Raw genomic sequence first — 20,418 nt, 5'->3', positions numbered from 1 at the left:
TGAAAACTGGTGAGGGAACTGCAAAATGTCACAAAAGTGGTATCCACCCAAATCTATGACCTTTTATATAAATTAAAACCTGGTGCACATTGATTAAGAAGTTCCTCCCACAGAATATTAGGGAGTAGGAGAACATTTCATTTATACATCGATTAATCAGCATTTATGTAAAACTGGGAAAGGGCTGGTCCTACAGATACATATTCCACTGTTTAGCTACAGAAGGAATCACATTTACAATAACTTCAATGGAAAGATGACTTAAAGGGGTATTCTAGGCATTCACACTTGTAGTGGCTCGGAGGGTCCTACAGGATAGCCACACAATCTTAAAGGGGTTGTCCCGCGGCAGCAAGTGGGTCTATACACTTCTGTATGGCCATATTAATGCACTTTGTAATATACATTGTGCATTAATTATGAGCCATACAGAAGTTATAAAAAGTTTTATACTTACCTGCTCCGTTGCTAGCGTCCTCGTTCCCATGGAGCCGACTAATTTTCGCCCTCCGATGGCCAAATTAGCCGCGCTTGCGCAGTCCGGGTCTTCTCCTGTTCTCTATGGGGCTCCGTGTAGCTCCGCCCCGTCACGTGCCGATTCCAGCCAATCAGGAGGCTGGAATCGGCAATGGACCGCACAGAAGAGCTGCGGTCCACGGAGGAAGAGGATCCCGGCGGCCATCTTCACCGGTAAGTATAGAAGTCACCGGAGCGCGGGGATTAAGGTAAGCGCTCCGGTAAGCTTTCTTTAGGTCCCTGCATCGGGGTTGTCTCGCGCCGAACGGGGGGGGGGGGGGGGGGGTTGAAAAAAAAAAACCCCGTTTCGGCGCGGGACAACCCCTTTAAGTCCTGTAATATCTATGTGCTCCTGTGGAGACATAGAAGGTATCGTGCGGAGGAGAGACTCTCTCTTCCCCCTTCTTCACGGGCTTACGCTATTCTGCCCAGGTACAGCTTGCTCCAGATTGGCTGCTGCCATAGAAATCCCTGATTGGTAGAGGGGGAGAAGAAAAGACAAGCCCGAGAAAGTGAACAAGGCGAGGCAGGATGTGGGGTGTGGTTAGTGAGAAAGTGAAGGAAAATGAGCAGGAAGTGAACGAGGAGTTAGAGAGAGGAGAGTGTTTGGGAGGTGTCCAGAGAGGAGAGGTGTGGAGTCGAGCTGCCGAAGTCACGCTGCCAGAGTGAAGACTAGTAGTACTAAAAGGTACAGAATTGAGCGCAGAGTAGAGGAAACAGAACTGAAATCTGCCTACACAACAGTGATGTATAGCCAGGGAGATGAAAGCAGTCCTACCACACTTTCTCCATTACTAGTTAACTTAATCCTTGGGAAACAAACCCTCTCCCCCAGATAACTAGGACTGCTGGAAATCCTTTCTTGAGTAACCTTAAACAAAGGAAAGAGAGAGAGAGCGTCGAAGAGAAAGTCTTTTCTGTTAGAGAGCAACGTTGATTCGCCAAGTCAGACTGAATCACTGTGAACTGTACTTGTTGGACCGATTTTATCTAAAAGTGATGAGTAAACTGTGTACCTTCGGTTTACCACAAAGCTACATGGACTCTTTTCAATTATTTCATCATCATCATCATCATCAGGTGTCACTGTGACAACCCTGTTAAAACGAACTGCTACAATTCTTACCCCTGTTCCACTGCACGTGACTGAGCTAGGCCCTTTGCCGCTATTGTCGGGGGAGATCGCAGAGCCACCCATGACATCCATCTTGATTTCCGTGGTCTCCCCCTCAACGGCTAGCCTCAGCCTCGGCCGCAGCATACTTAATCACCTATCCTTAGGATAGGTCATCAATAATTAATTAGTGGGGGTCCGCCACTCAGGATCCCCCGTGATCAGCTGATCTTCAATCCTGCGGTCAGTGCAGTGGGGCCAGATGTCCGCAACAGTGGTCAGCGGCAGAAGTGTAATAGATAGCTTTGCTCCCATTGAAATCAATAGGAACGATTGCCCCCTATTACACTCTTGGCTCTGATTGCATTGAGAAGCCCGGAAGTGTAATGGAAGGCATCACTCCCATTAATTTCAACAGGAGGGAAGCCGTCTATTACACTTCTGGCCCTGAGCACCAATAACATCTGGCCCTGCTGCACTGACAGCAGGCCAGAGGATCAGCTGAGGCTAGGTCATCAATAGTAAAAGTCTAGAATACCCCTTTAACCTAAATCAAACCCATAATTTACTGTATATCTTTCCCCTAGCCTAATGCACTTATATGAGAGTTGGCTGTTTATTTCTGCAATGATTTTAACGAAGTTGTTCGGATGTAGAAAAACAGCTGCTTTATTCCAAAAACCTGTCCATTGTATTGCAGCTCGGCTGTACTGAAGTGAAGAGGGCTGAGCTGGAATATCACACACAACTAGGGAGGAGCGAGTATACTCGCTAAGGCACTACTCGCTCGAGTAATGTGCCTTAGCCGAGTATCTCCCTGCTCGTCCCTAAAGATTCGGGTGGCGGCGCAGGGTGGGGAGCTGCGGGGGAGAGCAGGGAGGAACGGAAGGGAGATCTCTCTCTCCCTCTCTCCCGCCCGCTCTCCCCTGCTCCCCGCCGCAACTCACCTGTCAGCTGCGGCGGCCCCCGAATCTTTAGGGACGAGCGGGGAGATACTCGGCTAAGGCCCATTACTCGAGCGAGTAGTGCCTTAGCGAGTATACTCGCTCATCCCTACACACAACCTATGGACAGGTGTGGAACTGGTGTAGAAAGAACAGCGCCATGTTTTTCTAATTAGGTACAACCCCTTTATTTCCGGAATTACACAGGTGTTTTTGTGCACGCAAAATGCAGAGACTAAAACACATTGATTTTGCGCATATTTTTCTTGTGCATTTCGGTCACAAAAAAAAGCAGTATGCGCTATTTTCCTGCACATTTGCGAAGCAAAAGTCCCCATAGAAGTCACTGGAGGATGCGCAAATGCATGTACAATATGCAAGGGGATGCGTAATTCCACCGAAAAAAGAACACATCTGGTACTCATTAGACTAAATTAGCCATTTAATTCGGTGTATCCTTGTTTCCCGCGTGCAAATGAACATGCTTTGTGGGCGCAAAAAGTACAGTAAAAAATGCTGATGTGTGCAAAAAAGCATTGTTCATTTTAAAAAAATGCTGCACTGAAACGCACGAAAATACGCATACGCTCGCGTGTCACCGGCCTTAGACAGCGGTCTGCAACCTGTGTGTGAACCTACGCCGTCTTACAACAACTGGAGAGCTACAGGTTCAATACTATTGCCTTAAGGAGTAAAGCCCCAAAGATCTGACTTGGTCGTGCTGCTATTTCCTGTTGTCTCTTCTGCACCACATATTTCACTAATAAAAGCAGCATCTGTCGGAGCCGATCGTCCTTACAGCAGGTCAAGATTAAGGAAAAAAGGGGACTTAATAAATATTTGCTTGAGGGTAATCAAATGTGTAGAAGCACAGGATGGCGGTGGAGATTATACTCACAAAACCCAAGGAGAAGGATCCTCTTTCAAGTACGCTTCTGGTGCAGAACGATATTAAGGAGATAAGACGTTGTGAGTCCGTCCCTGTAACCGCGCTCTGTGCCGGCTGCAGCATCAGATCCCCTTCTTACTTTAGTGGTCTAATATTTTGGCAGTGGGCGAATATATTTTACCTTGCGCTAAAGAGCAAACATCGTCAATAATAAATCTATCCTGGAACTATCTGTGGAAAGGGAGGTGTCCTCCAGGGAATGAAATGTTCTACTGGATAACAAGGCACAGACTGAGCCGTGCAGAAAGGTCTTGGGAGTTTTCATAATCTTGGTTGCATCATCCCCAATTTCTGCAACGGAAGGTCAATGTGTGAAGTATTGGTTTCACTTAAAGGGTATCCACACCTTTATTACCCTTCACCCAGTCAGCTGCTGCAAAAGCTATTAAAGTCTTGGGCTGCATTAAAAGAGGTATAGGGACGAGGGACGAGAACATTATCCTCCCACTATATAAGGCACTCGTCAGGCCCCACATGGAATACTGCGCACAGTTCTGGTCACCGGTGCTCAGGAAGGATATTGCAGTGCTTGAGGGGGTTCAAAGAAGGGCAACTAAACTAATAAATGGAATGAGAGGACTGGAATACCCAGAGAGGCTATCCAAATTGGGATTATTCACCCTGGAAAAAAGATGGCTAAGGGGTGATTAAATAACTATATATAAATACATGAGGGGACAATACATGGATCTCTCCCAGGATCTGTTTATAGCCAGGACTGCGACGGTAACAAGAAGGCATCCTCTACGTCTAGAGGAAAGCAGGTTTCATCACCAATATAGAAAGGGGTTCTTTACTGTAAGAGCAGTGAGACTGTGGAACTCTGCCTGAGGACGTGGTGATGGCAAAATCCATAGAGGAGTTTAAGACGGGGCTAGATGTCTTCTTTTTTTCATAAGGGTGGGGCAAATTGGCTTCTGGCTCATTAGGGGATTGCCTTTTTTGCCTTCCTCTGGATCACATGAAAGGGAGGGGGGTGGGCGGAAACAGGTTGAACTGGATGGACATTTGTCTTTTTCAGCCTAGCATACTATGTTACTATGTCTCTTCTTCCCCGGGAATCAGAGAAGCAGCTCCAGTGAATATCCCGCTGTCAACGCAGGCCAGTGACCACTGCAGCCAATCAGAGGCCATATTATCCCATTCCAAGCTGCTGACATCATGCCACCCAGGATGTGAACACTGATGGCATAAGAACAAGAGGTGACGCTGTGGCCTCTGGTTGGGTGCAGTTGTTACCTGACTTCTGGCCTGCGCTAACAGCGGGAGCTGCTCTGGGATTTTCTGAGGGAGGTAAGTACTGATGATTTTTTTTATTTCAGCACATCCCCTAAGTGCATGTATTAAAAGAAAGGGACAAACTTTGCAAATACTCTTAAAGGGGTTATGCAAAGTTATAAAGCTATCCTCTAACCTCAGGATAGGTGATAACATTATGATCGATGTGGGTCTGATTGCTGGGACCCCCACTGCTCCAGACAATGGGGTCTGGTCGGTCCCTGGGTGAATGAAGGGGAGGTCGGCACTTAGCCGCGGGTTTTGAAGCGGCCCGCCGCTCGCTCTTCCGCTGCGGCCAGCGCTCCCATAGGAAGAGCGCGGCCGCAGTGGAGGAAGAAAAAGAATGAGCATGCTGTGGCCGGATAATCCACATGGCTGGCTAATCCCGCGATTAGCGTCCGCAAGCGGATTTTCTGCGGTGAAATTCCGGACGTGTGAACCCAGCCTAAATGCTGCTGACAGCAGCTCAGGCAAGATGGCCGCCCCCATAGTCATGTACAGAAAAACAGATGAGAAAACTGGAATGGTAAAACATATAGGTAGTACATTCCCTTTAAACTCACCCTGTGCAGCCTAATCCTTCTCTACAGTTACACTCCCTTCTCTTACTTCTGGATAACACACAATTGGTAGATTAGCAAGAAGCGAACACATTAACCCTTTAAAGATTACCTGTCAGGTCCTATGAGCGCCAAAAAAAAAAAGTTTATGGACCGCAGAGTCATTGGTGTTCAGGACTGGAAGTGTAATAGGCAACTCCACCACCATTGAAATCAATGGGAGTTAATCCAGCTATTACACTTCTGGCCCTGATGATGACAACAACGGCCCGCGGCACTGAAAGCGGGCCAGAGGATCAGCAGATCCATGCCAATGAGTTGTTCATGACCTATCTTCCTATCCTCAAGCACTTTCAGGGGGGAAGGATTTTTAAATCCTGGCCGGAAGACAAGGAGAAGTAGCGTGCCCTCCCTTGAAAATCCTTACCACGGGGAGTCCCCTGCCACTGCTGTCACAGCATGATGCTCAGACTAGTAATCGAAAAGACCGATGCTATCTCAAGCATCAGCCTCAAACGAGCGTGCTCGCTCATCTCTAATTTTTTCCCTATTGATCTCAATGGGGTTTTAAAAAACTAAAGCAAACAGATGGGCTTCCGTTTGCTTCCATTCCGTCAGGTTTCCAGTTTTTTAACAGAAAAATAGTGCTACAAACTGCACTATTTTCCTGTTCAAAGAAACGGAAGCCTAACAGAATGAAAGCACACGGAAGCCTTTCTGTTTGCTTCCCGTTTTTTGTTTTTTTTTTAAACCCCATCGATATCAATGGGGGAAAAAATGCATTATGTTTTTCTCCATTTTATTTCAGTTCCCCTTCTCCAAAAAAAGAGCACAGAGACAGAAACACCGAACTGACCCTAACGCAGGTGTGAACCCAGCCTTAAAACAGTACAGATACGACTAAAGAATGGTTGACTTGTTTCGATCCAGTTATTTTCCACCCTGTAACTGTAGACACTGCAGCCATATTTATATAACTTTCTGCAGTGACATCACTTCACGTCTTTCCAACATCAGCCGTTTAGGAGCTAATTTGGCACAAACTTCTCATCTGCGAACCAGATATTCTTCCACAATCGACATCAGATACAGAGCCAAATGGTCTAACATGACTAAAGGGGAAATTACTCATCTGCTGAGTGAGTACACGACTAAATGCGGCTCGGGATTTAAAGGGAATAGACCACCTATATTGTTTTTACCAAATTGTGAAACATTTGCCAATTTTAATCTGTTTTTATCTTCTAATTGTAGATTTTTTAAAATTGTATTTTCTCTACATGACTATGGGAGTGGCTATCTTGCCTAGTTATGGTTAACAGCATTTAGAGTTGCGATTGACAGCAGCCTTGTGGGGCATAGGCTCAATAGATAGGACCTTACACGTTGACTTCTATAGGAGGGTGTTGTGGGCATGCTTTATGACCTGTGCAGAGGGGGGGAGGAGGTGAGTTGTGACATCACCTATTGTGAATGATGGATGCTACGTAGAGACAAGGGAGCATATTCGTTAAGGCAAATTACTGGAGCAAGTATCGCCATTTTCGAGTACATGCCTGCTTGCCCGAAAAGATTCGGGGGGTGGCGGGGAGGAACGGGGGGGGGGGGGGGAGATCTCTCTGTCTCCCCCCCCTGCTCCCCCCTCTCACTCCTGCAACTAACCGCTCACCCCAGCCGAATCTTTTCTAATAAGCAGGCGTGTACTCGAAAATGGCGATACTCGCTTCAGTAATTTGCCTTAACGAGAACGCTCGCTCATCTCTAATACTCTGTTATCTATATATAGGTGTTACCATTCATTATGATCCTATCTGAATTAATATTGAGATGACTACTGAAACGTTTGCTCTACACCACATTATAGAGGCGATACCTTTATTGATTAACCAGCAAAATTATATATGCAAGTTTTTAAGGCTGCTAGGCCTCTTCATCAGGCTAATGTCACCAGCCTCAGGAAGAGGCTTAGTAGCCTTGAAAGCTTGCACTTTAAGCCAATAAAGGTATCAACTCTAGAATATTTTTGCATTTTTTCTAAAGGAATATTTAAGATCAATAGTGCAGACTATAATTAGGTTTAGTGGTCAGTGTGAAAACTGCAAGATTTTAGGATTTTTAAAAAATCTAGATTGTGATAACGAAAATGAAAAGAAAAAAAAATCACCAAAAATTCTTAAAAAGTATGTTTAACATAAAAAAAATGAGTTTGTACAATAGATGATTTTCTGATGAGGCATTTCCCTTAGTAACGGCCCATATGCCTTTTTACCGCGGTCACTAATGTGCTTTAAACACACACATATATCTTTTTCAGGTGATGGCTTGGCTGACTACTGACAGCCAGGCTCCTGTAATAACCACCAAAAAAGGAGAAACCTCAGATCCTGGCAGTTTAACCCCTTACATGCCACAGTCAATAGCAACTGCAGAATGTAAGAAATGACAGAGAAAAGAGGCTCCTCCTGTCACCCATCAACACTCTGTAATGTGACTGCAATGTACCAATGGGTTTCCATGGCAGGCAAAGGCCTGACAAAGACCTCTGTGTCTGCCATGTAACTCAGCCTATTAAACCCCACCTACCGCAGAGTCTAATAGGCTGCTGTCAAAGGTTTAGTAGAAGGCACTACACAAGTAATGCAGTGTACTATCCTAGTGATTGAACTATGGCATCTTCAAGTCCTCTTGAGGGACTAAAGAATATTGTAGAAAAAAAAAAGTTCAAAAAAGTTAGGCGCCTGGACTGTTTCGCTGGGTGATCTGCTGACTGTGGGCTCCAGGGGCTGACTGCGGTCTATTCCACATGTGGTACCTGGAATTCTCTACTGAGGTGGCGATGACTGTGAAGGCCGCCCTTCCTGTCATACTCCATGCAGCAGAGTACTGAGGATACTAGCCAGGTGGAGTGTCTTCCGAGCTCTGCAAGGGGTCTTTTTGTCCCTGCGGTGCACTGCTGAGAGTCAGGAGCATAACTAAAGGCTCAGGAGCCAGGGTTCAAATGTTAAGCTGGGCCCCTTTCCCCCATCTGTACCCATACGTAAACGAGTGAGTCTCAGATGCTGCTCTACTATCCAGCTCCAACTGTGAGCTGCGGTGCCTGAACGCACCACCTCAGAGGCTGTCAACTACTTGGCACTGATTGCCGGATCCTGCTGATCCAGAGTTTCAGGGCCTTTACAGTCCTGTTCAACTTCGCTGCCTGGAGGTTCCTGTTGGTCCTGGAAGGTGAGTGGATGTGATACAAATAAACTCCACTCTCCACAACCCCAGAGTTAACAAACTTATATATAATTGCTGTGATGTTCTATATTATAAGACCCCAATGTATCTAAGGGGAACATGAACAGACATTGGTCATAATTATAGAGGCTTTAGCCCCAATATTTTTGAGATCTATGCCAAAGAGCTATTGGCCCAATGTTTTCTAGGATCATATTCATCATGATCTATTGCATTTAACGAAGAGCACCGTGTTATCAAGCAGCACGAAGAGAGGGGTCTGCTCCGCTTATTTTAACTAGGCCTACTTCTTTGCTATATTTTTCTTTTCTCTTCGCAATAAAAAGCATAAAAAAAGACAAAAAGAAAGTGGTTTTCCAATGAAATACTACTGATGACCTATCATCAGGATAGGTCATCAATAGTTGATCGGCTGGGGTCCGTCACTCGGGACCCTGAGCGATCAGCTGAGCGGGTGCATGCTGTCAGCACTGCAATAACACAGATGTCAGAGTGGAAGCCTCTGCACCGACGTCTGTATAATGGCCGGCGCTTGAAATAAATGAGAGCCTTGCCTGCAGTTACAAGTGTCGGCCACTATATGGAAGGTCAGCGCGGAGACTTCTGCTCCAAATACTCAGGGGTTGGAGCAGAAGCCTCCGCACCAATCTCCTTACCAGTGGCTTGCTGCGCTGGTACTCCTCCACTCACCCCAATACAAGTGAAATAAATATTTACTTGCCGGATTTCTAGATTTAAAATCCCTCAACTAGATATTTTTTAAATATTTCCAAATTTGTCATCTGTTAAAACATTTTCCTCCTTTATGCCCACACCGCCATACTTGCATTGCAGAATTTGGAGCAAGCGTCCACCTCCGGATTCTGCAGCAAATATCGCCGATAGCTATGGCAAAAGGTGTTTTCTTCGACACAAGTGGAAATCAATAGTATTTCCCTGGAAAACCCCTTTAACATTCCTAGACGGCATTTTTCTCAGCTGTGTCTACTGCTATGCACTAAGGAGCAGATGACATCCTCCTTACTGAGACCTGTGCTATGTCTCAAACATCTCAAGGTTCCAGAAGACAAAATTATATCACAGGGATCCATCACAACTTCATCTCCTCCACATGATATTTAAGCAAACTTCATACTGTTACACATTTCTCCTGTATTGCACAATAGATTACCAGATTACATCAGATCTACAGCGTTAAAAGTAATGTCTCCAGACTTCAAAGATACAATTCAAAGAGACATTAAAGAAGCTGTTCTATCTATCCATGTGGATATTATAGCTAGAGGTGATCGGGCTGCACATCTTCAAGAGGAAATGAAGGAATTTGTGGCAGCTCATAATGAAGCAGAGGATGATATTGCAGCAATAAAGCTGAAACGAGCAGATTTGGCAGAAACAATATAGAATTCAGAAATATACCAGAACTTGCTATCATCTCTGGTGCAAGAGAAGACGATCTTCTGATTGATAAAGCTGAGAGGGTACCTAAAAGTATACCTACAGGAGTTCCTAGAGATGTACCTGCTAGATTACATTTCCACCACTTTTAGGTGCACTTTTAAAGGCCTCTTCAGAAGTTAAAAACTTAGCAGAACGTTTTCAAGAGATCCCTCTCTTCTCAGGCCCGTCTCCTACTCTACCAGCGAAGAGAAGAGGCTTTGCAAAATATCCAAAACTATATAACAGATGAAAAAAATCCCCTACAAATGGAGTTTTCCAGTGAAACTTTTGATCTTCAAGAATGGAATCACTCTTAACATATCTTCTCCTAAAGAAGCGGAAAAATTAGTGGCCAAGTGGTCCTTCGTCCTGCTTCAAGAGGAAATTGGACCTACACCATCCTCTCTCAACCAGGAATGACTTCAAAAATCACTCTCCTAAAACCTCTATTTGAGCTACAGAATCTTCACTCCTCCATCTGTGTCACACAAACATATATTTATTTGCGCCATGTTTATGCACATCGAGCGTTGCATATTCGCGTGCGCAACAGAGTTCTTTACTGCAATTGCGAGCGCGAAAAAAGCACACACTGACACTCTCACCCATTGAAGCGGCCAATTAGTTTAACGAGTTCAAGATATGTTCTTTCCCTGCGCAGTAAAACAGAGCGTGCTGTGGGGGGTTTTCCATGACTGGATTGCGGACGCAAATACGCACATGTGAATGAACCCATTCAATCAATTGGTTCAATTTTCTTCATATTGCTTGTCCTAAATTTTCATGCGCAAAAGTACATCCGTGTGACGGAGCCCTTTGTGTTCCACCGTGATTAATCACATTCACATCTACTCACGAACTTGACATTTCGAGATACTAGAAGACCAAGACAAAGAAGGAATGTCTCCAAATGTATCATTGACTACCATACAATTCCCTCACACAAGGGGGCGCTGCACTCAGAAGAGCAAACAAGCCTCACTGCTGCTTGGAGAGAAACCTTGTACATTATCCCGATTCAAAGTGTACAATGCATTTTTTGTAGTTTGGCACAAATTAACTTTATTTCAACTTATGACAATACCAGAAAGTTCTCAGGACTCTCGGAGCGCTGGAGCGCTCATTAGTTTGTGCCTTTCAGACTAGAATTAAAGGGGTTGTCCCGCGCCGAAACGGGTTTTTTTTTTTTCAATAGCCCCCCCGTTCGGCGCGAGACAAACCCGATGCAGGGGTTTAAAAAAAAAAAACCGGATAGTACTTACCCGAATCCCCGCGCTCCAGTGACTTCTTACTTACCTTGCGAAGATGGCCGCCGGGATCTTCACCCACGGTGGACCGCAGGTCTTCTCCCATGGTGCACCGTGGGCTCTGTGCGTTCCATTGCCGATTCCAGCCTCCTGATTGGCTGGAATCGGCACACGTGACGGGGCGGAGCTACGAGGAGCCGCTCTCCGGCACGAGCGGCCCCATTCAGAAGGGAGAAGACCGGACTGCGCAAGCGCGTCTAATCGGGAGATTAGACGCTGAAATTAGACGGCACCATGGAGACGGGGACGCTAGCAACGGAACAGGTAAGTGAATAACTTCTGTATGGCTCATATTTAATGCACGATGTATATTACAAAGTGCATTAATATGGCCATACAAAAGTGTATACCCCCACTTGCTTTCGCGGGACAACCCCTTTAAGTTTCTACAGAAGTTTACAGGTAAAGATTATGTTAACTGAAATGTGCGCCAATTAACTGGTGTGGACCTCAAGATGATATCCTACGGCTAATTATGTTCCATTAGAGTCCTGCTATGACCAAGAACACCAGTTTAGCTGCATTGGCAATGAGCGTACAGTAATCTCAAACCAACTTCCTGCTCTATCTACTACTTCTGTCTCCCTCATGCTTTACACTGCAGCTCTGATTGCTCAGAATGGTTGCTGGTTAGAATCATAAACTCATTAGGAAGCCACTGTATGGCTATAAAAGATGAATAATAATCTACAATAAACTAAACCAGCAGCGACAACTGGAGTTTGAACTATACCTGTATACTGAAAAAATGGAGATGCACTTTTTTTATGGATATTTGGCGCCTTACTGACATCTTACAGGGCGCGGAGTAGCATTATTAATTAGTGAAGAAACATCTGTCACTCCAAAGCGGTTGTCATATTGCCTATTACATTCCAATACAAAGTAAATCGATATACAGATTTAATCACTAGCTGCCTTCCTTTACATTAATTATTGATATGCTGATTACCTATCCTTAGGATATAGTATTTCATTAATAGAAAATCAGTGGGGGTCTGCAGCATGGGATCCCTGCCAATCAGCTGATGGAGATGCCCACAATGCTCAGAATGCAGTCCACAGCACGGTGGCCAGGTGTGGTATTGCAGCTCTCTCCCACTAAAGTGAATTATTTGAGACCACTTCCAGCTGCCAAGAGGAGCCGCCAGGCAGCGATGACCTCCAATGACCGTGAATCAGGCAACCCAAATAACCAATCACTAAGAATGAGTAAATCTAAACAACCAATCAGGTTGCGAATGGTGTGCATTTGGTGAGTAATATAGATATATGCCCTTGGAAAAGGTACAATACTTGGTTGAGTTCTGCAGCCCCCTCATTACAGCGATCAGCAGGAGTCACAATATCTGGACCCCCACTGATTGAAACTTTTGATATGTTGCGGTGATACTTCAAAAGTTTCTAAAAAGGGCAATTACTCCTAAGACCTCATGTCCACGGGGAAAATCAGATCCGCTGCAGATTCTCAATGGAGAATCTGCAGCGGGTCCCTCCTGCCCCGCGGACATGAGCGCCGAAAATAGCAATTTAAAAGCATTTACCTATCCGGCGCGGGCGGAGAAGGTCAGCTGTTCCTCACGGCCGGATCTTCATTTTCGGCCGGCGGATGAATTCCTGACGCCGGCGGCACGTCGCCGGCACGTCGTCGACGTGCCGCGCGCATGCGCCGGGCACATCCGCCGAGCCGAAGCAAGGAAGATGCGGCCGTGAGGAAGAGAAGACCTTCCCGGTCCGCTACGGATGGTAAATACTTTAAATTCCTATTTTAGGTCTCCCGCGGATCCGGACGGCTTCCATAGGCTTCAATAGAAGCCCGCGGGAGCCGTCCCCGCGGGAGACCCGCATGAAAATGGAGCATGGTCCAGATTTTTCCATGCTCCATTTTTTTTTAAATCCCTTTTATTGACGATCCGCGGGTATTTATCTACCCGCGGGTGGTCAATGCATCCCTATGGGATGCGGATCCGCATGCGGGAGATCCGCTGCGGATCTTAAATCATATTTTGCCCGTGGACATGAGCCCTTAAGGAGATTTGACAGTGGCCGTGCCTGGTACTGCAGCTGAGTCCCAGAGATGCAGGCATAACTGCTGCAAAATGTACAGAGCTGCAAACAGTGAAATCTGAACACCCACAGTCCCAGAAATATAGGAAGCTGAGAGTTGTTTGATAAGGTCCTCACACTGCAGCTGTCCCTGCGCCTGATGGGATGTGGAAGGAGGAAAGTGGCGATTTGTCATTTTTGGAACAGCTAAACTAAAATTGTAATTCTATTTTACACTGTAGAGCAGTTAGGCCTCGTGCCCACAGCCGTGATGGGCTCCGCATCTTGAGCGATCACCTTGTCGCTTGAGCGACATCTTTTCAGCTATAATCGTTGTGTCTTAATGGGCCTTTAAACACTCTGGTGCATCACTCAGCAATGAAGCCAGGATGCCTGGGAAAAACGAGGAGATGGATAAATATCATGTCAGTCTAATAACCGAAACAAATTTTGAAGCGCTAGTAGGGTCTGTGATTCCAGCCAGCCGTGTGTTGGACTAGAAGACCCAAGCACTGATGTTTATTACAATTTTTGCGCCAATCGGGGTTGTTGGTTATTTATCTCTTTCATTTTATTTATCTTTTTATTATTTTGGCATCATCTGACATCCTAATTTTTTTAACAGCCTTGAGAGCAATTATCTTGCTAATGCTAGGACTCTGAGCTTCTACTTTGGGGGGGAATCGTACTAGAAGCTCTTGAAAGAGAGTGTGGGCTATACTCAGATGGTAGTTAGTCCAATTACCATTTAAGGAATGGGCTCTAATTTATACCACCTTTCTCGATCGTGGGGTAGGATACCCATCTATATCTGGGACATACCACGATCAGGATATTATTCTAGCACAGTATGAGGGTATTTAGGTCCCTGAAGTCTATACCTCTATTGAAACGCGTTGGACCATTAGCGTTAGTAGCCAAATTGGGACCTTTCAGCCCATAACATAATGGGGAGGAATAGTGGACCTATTTGGTGCAAAAATTAACCTGTCACTGTATGGGTTGCTTCTGCAGACGTCACTATGAACGGAGTGCTGGCTGAACATGTGCAGTCAGTGCTCCATTCATTTTAATGGGAGTGACAGAAATACCCAGGTATCTGGGCAGTCCCATTGAAAGCGAATGGAGCGCTGGTACAATTGTGCGATCAGCGCTTCTTTCAGTCTCCTCCTCACTGCTGGGATGGATAGCGATGCACAGTTACAGTTCTCAGTACTGAATGTTGCATTACTTGTCTTAGGGCTCAAACAGACGGGCACATGCGCTAATATGCCTGCCACTATGGAGCGTATTAGCGCATAAATCAGGTAAAAATTATAGATATTTTAAGAAAATGAAATTACGCACTATAGCACATCGGTAAAAAAAAACAAAACTGGAAGATAGGACTTGTATGTAGAACAACTACATGCGAGAAAAATAGAGGAAGTCATATCTTTTCTCGCGCGTAATATTAACACACGAGAATACTGATAGAGGAACAACATCAAGGTCTGCCGGGGAAGCCCTTACATTTCGGCCTCATTCACAGAAGCGTGGTTTTAGCGCAGAAAAGGCGAGTGCAAAGATCGCGCCTAATAGAACCAATAGTTTCCTAAAGAAACGTTCCCGATGATGGAATTGCATGATTAGATGCATAAAAAACTCACGCCTTCAAAAGACAGGCCATGTGTGTCTAAGGTCCGTGCTGCGTGAAGAGATAGAACCTGACCTATCTTTGGTGCCTGATGCGCAGGAGTTTCCATAGACTCCTATGGCAGCAGGAGTTTAGCCGACGCTCCGAAAAGAAGATTACAAGTCATTAGGAGGATTTCTGCCAACCGAGAGAAATCAAAACTGCTACATCCAGAAGCACATTTTAAATGTCCCACTGTAAACTCCTGTTTAGTCCCTGCGGGCATGAGGGGAAGCCCCGATGGTTTGGTTAATCTCCCCGGGGGTTTCCTTAATCCCAGCAGGGACTAGTGGGAGTTTATAGCGGGACATTTAAAATGTGTTTCTGGGGAGCAAGTTTTAAATGTCCCGCTGTAAGCAGTGGGGAATTCCTCCAGCAGCAGGGGACTCCCTCCACCTCTCTCCCCAGCATCGGGTTGCCCAAGGGATTTCTCTATAGCTGTGAAAGAGAGGGGGGCTATGAGTTAATCCCCCCTAACCCGGCTGTCTCTCTCCCTGCTATGGGGAACTCCCGAAGCCTTGCAGGGCTTCATCTCTCTCTCCTTCTGGAGCAGCTGCGGTTTTTTTAAGCAACTTGCTGCTCCAGTGAATGGGCCTTCTGTGCATTCACGCAATTTTTATTGCAGTATAGACGCAATTTTTTTCACGCGCCTATACTGCACTAAAACTATGTCCATGTGAACAAGGCCTTAGGCTGCATCCACACGGGTGACTTTATCGTGCGATTTTGTTGCAATGTGACAGTGCTACAAAACGCATGTATGTGGAGCCCAATGCTTTCCTATGGGTTCTTCCACATAAGCAATGTTTTGTAGGCTGCTACATTGCGAGACTACAAAATCATGGCATGCTCTATACAGCCGCGATTTGCAATGTTTTGTAGCTCATGTTTCCCTATGGCGTCTTCCTTTCTGTTGCATCGCATCACACAAAAACGCGGTTTTCATGCGGTGTGATGCAACTTTTACAGTAGGAAATCCTACTGTCAAAGCCCTAAAATAAGTCATAGCTGCATAAAAAAATAAACGAAATAAAAATACATCACCTAAAAGGCGCTGTCAGCTCCGGCGCGTCTCCCCTGAAGCTCCCGGGCAGTTACTTGAAGTTCTCCTGCAGAGCTTCCTGATCGGGATTTTGTGGAAGAACCCATAGGAAAGCACTGGCTCCTCATGCATGCAATTTGTAGCATGGTCGCACTGCAACAAAATCATCCATGTGGAAGTAACCTTTTATACAGAGTGTTCCAGTTAAGGCCGGGCTCACACGATGCAACCAGCATCCCCCGCGGGGAATCCGCAGCAAAACGCAGCGATTGAAAAGCATGTAAATTTGCTTTTTCGCTCACACTCACAGATACCTATTGCGTATTCCGCCAGTGGAGTAAAAACCGCAGCATGCTCTATTTTGCTGCAGACTCCGTGTGGACAGCTTCCATTGAAGTCACTGGAGGCCATCCGGCCCGCTGCACATCTGCAATTACCATTGCGTATCGGCATTAACATTGCGTATGGACTGTGGGTACCCGCATCATCACTAAGCAGGACATACAAACCTTAAGGCTGGGTTCACACAGGGCGGATTTGCCGCGGTTTTGCCGTGCAGAATTTCACCGCGGCAAATCCGCCCACGGTCGCTAATCTCGGGATTAGCCAGCCATGTGGACGAGATTTTTCAGAAATCTCGTCCACACGGGACGGCCAATCCGCTGCGGTAAGTCCGGCTGAAACCGCAGCTGCGGCGGCCGCAGCTGCGGTTTCAAAAGATGCAGCATGTCTGTTTATTATTTACTTTCGTCACGGCCGCGCTCTCCTCTATGGGAGCGCCGGCCGCAACGGAAAGCCGCCGCGGCTTTTTCCGCGGCGGCTCTCCCGGCGGAAATCTCGCAGTTTTTGCTGCAGCCAAACAGCGAGATTTCCGATAGGATTACGCCCTGCGTGAACCCAGCCTAAGGGAAAAAACTGTATTGCGCATGACAGACGGTGAACCGCCGCGGTCATCTGCAATACAAGAAAAGAAGGTATGCAGTATCGCCTGCAGGGCTCGCAGCCGGAATCCCGCTGTGGACCTAATGCTGTGGCAGAGCAGATAGTGGAGCAGGATTCACCATATTGCTGATGTGTAATGCTAGGAAACTAGAAAAAAGTTTAGTACCGTGTTAACCATTATAGCGAAGTGCGATTGTTCCCAGTGAGAGAAACCAAGTAATCTTGTAGATATGATACCTTTTAATGGCTAACTTAAAAAATACACATATGAAAACCAGAGTCAAAACTAATTTCAGCATTAAACACATTTTCATTTGAAATTTCATGATTTAAGTGCAGGAAGAGCAAATAGTTAACAAGTTCTCAACAATACCAAGTCCCACCACTATAGGGGGAATGACGCTGTCTGCTTCCTGATTAAATCAGCTCAGGGCATGAGCGCATCAGCCCAAAGAACACTAAATCGGCAAAGTTCCTGGGTGGCGAACCAGTGTTGATATACTATTGATGACCTATCTTGCAAATAGGCCATCAATAGTTTTACAACTGGACATCCACTTTGACTCCTTAAGCATACCTTTTTTGCATTGCATTACATTCTGTAATTGGTCATTTTAGAGCACATACAACTTTTGGATCACTTTTTATTACATTTTCTTGGAGACAAGGTGACCAAAAAAGAGCAATTCTGGTGTTGTGTATTTTTTCACCATGTTGGATAAATAATACATTATGGACGCAGCAATACCAAATATGCTTTTTTTAGATTTGATATTTTTATTATAAATAAGGGAAGTTTTTTTTTAACTTTTATTACCTTTTTAAAATAATTAATAAAACTTTTTAAAACTAATTTTTACATTTTCTTTTTAGTCCCCATAGGGAACTTGAACTTGCGATCTCGCTCCTGCAGTATAATGTATTTCTGCAGTACAATGTAATATCATGGTATTACATGATACAGCGATCTGACAGGCACTTTTTCAAGCCACACCACAGGCATAGCTTGATATAAAATCTGCAATGGCAGCCCTGGCGGGTCTCAGAATGCTCCCAGCTGCCATGACAATCAATCAGCACCCCGTGATCACACGGCAGGGGAGCCATTCAAAACCCATGAACGCTGATTGGGGCATTTAAATGCTGCTATCAGAATTGACAACAGTATTTGAAGGGTTAAGAACCACAATCAGTGTAAGTGCTGATGGTGGCTGTTGCAGGCAGATGTCAGCTGTCAAAGACCGCTCCCGACCCATACAAACCCTGAACCTCCATGACGGAACTGTATATCCTGGAGCATTAAGGGGTTAATTCAGACAACGACAATTAAAAACATACTCACCCTGCTTTCCATACATGTAGTTTCCTACTAGCATTACACATCAGCAATGCAGTGAAGCTTACCTCACTATTCACTATGTCACAGCATTAACTGGGACATCTTATATAAGAAGCCATGAATGTCCAACCACTGCTCAAGGGGAACCCCTGAGTTAGGGCAGCACTGAGGGTGCATTCACACGGCACGTGCATTATCAGTCATAGAAACTCGGATTAATATTGCGCCTCTAAACATACTATATTTCCTGTGAGTGCGATCCGTTTTTTGAGCAAAAAACATTCCATCACCGCGCATGCGATTTTCGCGTACAGTTATCACGCGTGTGAAAATTGCATGTTATTTCAATAGTAAATATAGAAAAACTGCATCGCCCTGCATGGAACTCATGCGTGTGATGCGATTTTTCTTTTCACATGCATGTTCTATCCACATTATAATCGGAACTCACACGTGAAAATCGCCTGTGAATAACCCTTTATGAGGCCGACATCATAACAGTGCTAGATAACAGTACATGCTATCGTTGTGCCAGAAAATGGGATACAATAACTGATCTACTTATTACGCCTTCTGTTCTGCATAGGGAATTATTTAAAACACCAGTGCTTCTTTAATGGGTGGTTGTAGGGTGCATTCACACATCGCTGATTTTGCTGCAGATCTGCGGCAGATTTAATCCTTTCAACTGGTTTCAAATTGAAATCTGCAGCAGATCTGCACCAAAATCCGTGACAAAATCTGCAGCTATTCAGCAACATGTAAAGGCATCCATAATGAACTTTTTGTAATTAAGAACAGGGATTTAATGTGCATTTTACCGCTAGTGTGAACCGGATCTTAAGTACCCGAAACTACAGTAACAAGACAAGTTAAAATGAACTCAACATTTATAGCGCTTTCCTGTGCCAGCTATGAACAGGTCATATTTCACTTATTAACTCTTTCCCCCTGGTAGGTGTAGAACTTACCCTCTCATATTCCCAGGTTATACAAATCCTCTTCCAGGAATCTCCAGGGGCTCAGATTGTATTTGTCCTGCTGAGTGTTGAACAAAGTCTTTTCTGTGATGTGGCAGAAAGCTCTGTGTTCTGTGCACTTTTTTTCCGCGAGCAGAACGCTCAGGGGTAGCCGCCGACTGCTGCCTGATCCCCCACGATGGGCCTGATGATTTGCCAGGCTGGACATGTCAAGGGAGTGAGATGATAGGGAGGAGAAGGGTACTTAAAGTGGCAGATGTCCCATTGCTGCTTCATGAAGGACCCTTCTGAGGCTTTTGTTTTCTTTGTGTGGAAGCCCCTTTCTCAGCGCTGCCAAATAAGCACATCTGGGTTTGTTTCAATCTGTGCATTCCTTAAGCCGCTCCTCCTGAATAAGAGCAGAGTGTGCGCCAGATGTCCAGAGGCAGGACAGGACTTGCATCCATGTGCGAGAACACTACAACTTCACATTTCTGTGTGTCATAGAAGAAGAACTAACCGGATTCTCTACAGCCATGGAAAGAGGAGCTGAGAACATGCAGTGCACTTTCATACCCAGTCTATACAGTAAAGGCTGGTCCAGGGGTGTAGCTATAGGGTGGCAGATGTAGTAGACACATCCTGGCACTGGTGGGACCCAAAGCATCCTCTGCCATATAAGATGCCAGTATTTTAAATACCTTATGCTTGGAGAGGGCGTTCCATTGCAGATTTTGTATTGGGGCCAGGAGCTTTAAGTGACACCTCTGGTCTGGTCAATCAGTGTGGAAAAGATAACATGTAAAACACAATATTACCCCACAGTCATGCAAATGTTAAAGATTACCATAGTTTAGCACCATAAGATGCACTTCAAAGATGCTAAAAAGTCTCTGCATCTTATAGTCTGAAGACAGGGGGACCAGCAGCACCAAACCAACCCTGACTGCTTCTTCCTTAAGGGTGAATTCACACGAACGTATATCGGCTTGGTTTTTACGCCGAGCCGATATACGTTGTCCTCGTGTGCAGGGGGGGGGGGGGGAGGATGGAAGAGCTAGGAGCAG

General features: G+C 45.5%; 1 protein-coding gene across 2 annotated transcripts in view; it reads right to left on the bottom strand.

The window, feature by feature from the left end:
• The window catches only part of B3GNT9 (UDP-GlcNAc:betaGal beta-1,3-N-acetylglucosaminyltransferase 9), a 29,202-nt gene extending 9,452 nt beyond the window's left edge, over positions 1-19,750 (bottom strand). Inside the window, exon 1 of one of the 2 annotated variants that reach the window (XM_066583794.1) lies at positions 19,364-19,750. The gene's annotated coding sequence lies outside the window, so the exon portion shown is untranslated. Of the gene's footprint in view, positions 1-3,472; positions 3,615-19,363 lie in introns of those variants that run through there. The other variant, XM_066583795.1, reaches the window with a different exon arrangement.
• Positions 19,751-20,418: the final 668 nt, after the last annotated feature.

This window comes from Eleutherodactylus coqui, chromosome 11, assembly GCF_035609145.1.
Source record: "Eleutherodactylus coqui strain aEleCoq1 chromosome 11, aEleCoq1.hap1, whole genome shotgun sequence".
NCBI classification, from domain to species: domain Eukaryota; kingdom Metazoa; phylum Chordata; class Amphibia; order Anura; family Eleutherodactylidae; genus Eleutherodactylus; species Eleutherodactylus coqui.
Note: the sequence above shows the minus strand (reverse complement) of the source record. Positions and strands in the feature narration are given on the sequence as shown.